The 5,262-nt window shown below is 39.1% G+C and overlaps 1 long non-coding RNA gene across 1 annotated transcript; it reads right to left on the reverse strand.

Moving 5' to 3' along the window:
• Positions 1-2,598: 2,598 nt before the first annotated feature.
• LOC124301161 (uncharacterized) lies at positions 2,599-4,510 on the reverse strand. Its single transcript, XR_006907416.1, has 3 exons — positions 4,400-4,510; positions 3,391-3,619; positions 2,599-2,804 (listed from the first exon to the last, which is right to left on the reverse strand). It is a non-coding gene; the product is annotated as an uncharacterized LOC124301161 (long non-coding RNA).
• Between the last annotated feature and the right edge of the window lie 752 nt (positions 4,511-5,262).

Genomic DNA, 5,262 nt, shown 5'->3' on the forward strand with positions numbered 1-5,262 from the left:
CGAAGCTGTAATGGGAGACTAGCAGTAAGTTCACATTGTATCGACCAGAAACTTTAAACGCGTTTTTTTCGAATCTATGTTTTTAGACAAGTCAATTTTTAGTACGTCTTAACTTTTTTTTTTTAATCTTGAAAATAATTGTTTCTATAGTCTGACGAGAGGTTTTTTTAAAAATTTTTTGGCTGGGCAATCTTTTATAAATTATTAAACACACTAATATTTTTGTTTTAATTGAAAATGGTACATCTTGCCAAATGGAATAGCGTCATTCGAGTTCGATTAATTTGTTCACGCACTACAGACTGTATTTTTCTGAATCGCTCTTACGTCATTATAAAAATCCAGTTAATCATTGTTTTCCATAAAACGCGTTGTTAGGTTGATGTCACACTGTATGGGTGTTATAATTCAACATCATGTTCCAGGAACGGACCGAAATCATTTTCCATTGTCTTTCAGGAGATAAACAAATATAGCTACGGTGCTGTATTCACATTTTGTAGTAAATATAATGTTGCAAAACTACCCAATCACATTAAATACTCATTGTCAACTTTAACATAAATAACGGGTATGTATAACTTATCAATTTATATACACATGTATATACCTTGATTGCAATATATTACTCACTTCGATATAATATCGAGGCACGTATCGACTATACGCGTATGCTCAATATGTTAATCATATATTTACCATATATAGTCAATATTATTATGCGTAGTTGTCTACTGGTTGATATACGCTCATTAATGACGTTGACTATATTGCTAGTACATCAATACACGATGTATATATCGACAACATATTGACTATTTTTCATGGTGTATTGCAGAAAATTCATTCCATTGCGAAAATTTTGGAAACACTTGTCTCTAATAAAATAATATAAATATTGCAAGTATGATACCTTATAGATTTTGCACTTGTGAAGTCAGCTGAGCGGAGCAACTTGACTATAATCACTTTTTTCCAACACATGTTTGGAAAGGTCGATGTTCGATGCCTGTGGGGCGTGCGTCAAGTGCCCTATTTCTAAGCAGTGCGGTAAAATGATTGGTGCACGCATTTAGCTGAAACGCTCAATTTTACACACGAGGGCTTTTTTGGCGTACTTTCCTATAACTCAATTATATGCATAAAAAAATTTATCTTGGAAACCTAATTTTTTTCAACAAAAACATGTAATTTGATGCCGATCAGGCATTAGTTCATCCCTGAACAAGTTCAGTCGTGAATCGAGTTCTCGCCTGCATCCTTGTGCTTGGCTCGGATCAGAGGCGTTGTTAATTAAGTGCTTAGCAGTTGTTCGCTAGATTTAGTCTGCTACCACTTAATTGATATTAGAAGTAGACGCCGTCGGTGGCCTTGAATGTGTGAGAATCTATGGGTCCGTACGTAAGGTACAAGCTGTAAGATACCTGTTTGCAATTCAAACAGTGGAAACTTTGCTTATTTACGAATATGATACATCGAAAAATGCACGGCTTCACATGACTCATACGTTTAAGATCGGCCATCAGTGAGCAGAACTGCTGAAATATTTATTCGACTCCATTTCTGCATAAACAGACGTCCATAAGCATGGGTGAATGTAGGTGCGGCTGACAATGATGACGACGATGACGATGACGATGATGAGAATGGTCAAGAGAGATCGAGACCTGACCCAATTTTGAGATGGGCCCAACCCTGTTCAGCGACGGAAGTAGCCGCGCGCCAACGTCTGCAACAACCTCGCCTCTAAATAGGCGAGGACTAAATCCGGACTTGATAATTGCACGAAGATAGTACAACGATGCTCGTATATTACAATTGCCATGAGCGGCTGGGCGAAATCCAATTTTTCTAATTCTCATCTATTTCTTTTGACGCCGTTAGATCCAACATTAAGGAATACGTACTAAGGTACGATACGATAATAGTCCAATGACGACAGTGGTGTGCCTGAACAACTCGCGCCCTATCAGCGAGATGAATAAAATGAAGAGAACTGATTGAAATTTGGAAAAAACAAGAACAGATTCAGTTAGGAAGAATTCGTTAAGCCTACGCTAATGGCGAAGCGTATAAAATAGACGCAATCTCTTATCAGGCTCGTTATGTTGATTTTTCACACGAGGCCAATCCGTCGCGGGACGGAGATTATAACTTGTGGTAAAAAAACAAAAAAAAAAAAAACAAAAAAAGAGAGAGAGAAGAGAAGAAAAAAAAAAGAAAAACGTATGGAGGAAATATAATGAAATGGAAAAAAACCAGGGGAAAAACAAACAAACAAAAAACACCATACGTGAGTGCCTAGTTTATAAAGTGGCTTCTTGCCGCAGGCTCACCGCGACGCAGATTACAGGTATAACATGCACTCGTATCGGTAGCTGTTCGATGCCCTGCAGCGTTAGCGGAGCGGGTGGTGAACACAATTTGTGTTGGTGGTAATCACCGTGTAGATGTGTCCAAGACTCTAGCTGGCGGTGGCTTGTGTCTAGCTACCAAGTTTGCGCACGATCCGGTGATAGAAGTGGCAAGATTTCGCGGAGACATTACTGCAGTGCTGATACATGCTCCGCATGATATCGTCGCAAAACGACTTCCGTATGTCCGCTGCACGCCCCCCTGGACTTGTGCTTTGAATGCTCGTACTTGTTGGTACCGGAGCTTTAGTGTCTTTGTTTCGATCTGGTTCCGGCACAGCAGGCCATTTTTGAACTCTACGTCATTTTTAATGGCGTATAAGTCGTTTGAATTTGAATTTGATTATGAGGTAAGTCGAGTCGTGTTGCTACCATCGCGATATAATGGAACTGGCAAGAAATCAACGTTTCAGACGCGCTTCAGCTCGTTGGTTTGACGTACGCGACGTGGCTCGAGGTCATTCGATTGTTTAAACGGTGTGTATATTGTTCCCTAATTTATTCCAACGAGCTTGAAAGCTAGCTGGAAGCTTTTCCACTGATCCATAAAGGACGCAACCTGCTTTAAGTATTGTACATAGATGAGATGTAATTTTTGAAACGGATTCTCATAGTTTAACTGTAGTTTCGTGGCATTGATCAAGTTTGACGATCGAAATCACTCTTTGCTCATGTCGTGCACAGTGGCCAAAAAGCATCATACTGTAATGATTTGCTCAAATATTAAGACGACTAAAAGAGTATCGTGTATATTCTAAGTTTTTCTTTCGATACTCCGTAATTGCATCAGGAACGGGTCTTGGATGTTCTAATGAACATAATCTAAGTCACAGGTGCAAAAAGGGCGTATCTGGTGTACGGTGCACTTGTTTCTCCAAAAATCATGACCCGTGACGATAAGGCTTGTTATTGAACCTCTGGAACGTCAACTACTTCTGAGGAAGTGAACGCGGTGGTGGCTTTGCTCTGAACTTACCGACAATAACCATAGCCGGAAATAAACACGATGGTAATAGTTGATGTTTCAGTTCTCTCACTCTGGAGCCTCGAGGCGAATGCCGTGGCGTCGTGTATTATATATTAGCAAGATTATTCGAACGTCCTGCTCACTGCGCGTATCAACGGGTAAAATAATTGCCAGTAAAACGTTGAAGCCAAATTAAAGCCTGTAACATCTTCGGCACGATTTTGACTGTTGTAACTTCCTGAAAGTCAATTGAGAAGGGAGTTTTTATGCCATAAATAGTCGAAGATTGTTTATGTTATAGTTTTGGTTGGAAGATGTTAGCAGTCTGTTCAATTTTTCCCGATGGCGTGACGAAAGACTTCGCGTATCATCAGAGGCAAGAAAAGGGTTCTGATTATAGATACTAATCTTATTTCTTTTGTTGTTTATTTTCAGTCTTACCGTTTGCATTAACTTTTAAAGTCCGTAATAGAATTATGCACAAAGTTCTGGTTTACATATTTTAGTGAATATATTCCACAAGAAAAAGGACCGTCATATTTCTGCGCCCTGAGACTAACGGAGTTGATAAAACGGTACTGTGTAGACAATGCTAAGTTATCTAACGCGAACTACTCGAGAATCCACTTAGCATAATAAATTTGTAAAATATAGGTTTCACTTTGTTGCATACATAATTACACACCTAGATAGAGAAGATTCGCTGACGCAAGTGGTGATTATTTAACTATGTGCCAAATACGGCGATACGAATGTTATTTTAGTTGGAAAAAAATATCACTTGATTTTATAAAGAATAAATATTGTCCCGTGGGACGATTCGGCGCACTATTTCATCAATTGAAAAACGCTTAAGGCTGTAGCAATGGTAGTTTCTGACTAAATCCACTTGGCAGATTAAACAAATTATTCCACGTGTGCCAATCTCATTTGTCTAGCAAGAATAGACGATTCAACAGAGAAGCTGAGAATAAATCGGGTAGTGATCGCACAGTAAAAAATTCACGTGTTCACTTACCTCACACCATTTCTCTGGTAGTGATTCAGGACTCGCTCATGCTTGGCACCTTCGTTTATCCATTTATTTATTGATTAATTCATTTAGCACAAGTTTTGCCTCGTCGCTTTTTTCTTCGTCGTTGTCATTTTTTTTTTTTTTTTTTTTTTTTTCACCTAATCCTTTTTCTTTTGGCGCGGGAATCCAGGCGATCGGCGATGCGTGTAACTCGAGTCGGACGCTCCTCTCGTCCTCCTCGTCTTCTTCATCCACGGACCGATGAGATCGTTGATCGCCACTTTGTTTCTTTCTATTTCCTTTATACTCTTTATGGAATAGCAAAGTTTACGTTGCAGCCCGCCCGGTGTCCGGTAACGCCCGATTGGGTTTCAGGCTCTCAAATAGCCACGGGGTGGGACCACATATATTAGGATTTTACTTCGCGTTCTAAATTCTGGTGAGAAAAAATTCCGAGGGTTAACAAGATAATCCCATTCATCCGATTCAAACACACATTTACCTAATCTGGATAAAGTGCTTCCTCAACTTGGGCGAATGAAATATTATGAAAACGTTAAGTTAGTCGAAAAATTATCGTTGACACATGCTTGTAAGCAGAGTTTAAAGCGATTGATTGATCACAATAATGCCGTAATAACTTGTCGCGCATTTCGCTCGATTTGCTAAAAATTTTTTGCTCTCACCACCTTGTAATTGCTCCAAGTTTTTGGATTATTCCGAAATTACGATGAATTACGATCTCGCAGTAAAAAATCTGTTCTACAAATTGCTTGGATAAGGAAAGTTCGCTGCTTATACTATTCACCAATCGAGGTGATTACAGTGTAATCGATATACTCGCAAACTGTACAACAAACTGCAAA

This window comes from Neodiprion virginianus, chromosome 3 (genome assembly GCF_021901495.1).
Source record: "Neodiprion virginianus isolate iyNeoVirg1 chromosome 3, iyNeoVirg1.1, whole genome shotgun sequence".
Lineage (NCBI taxonomy): Eukaryota > Metazoa > Arthropoda > Insecta > Hymenoptera > Diprionidae > Neodiprion > Neodiprion virginianus.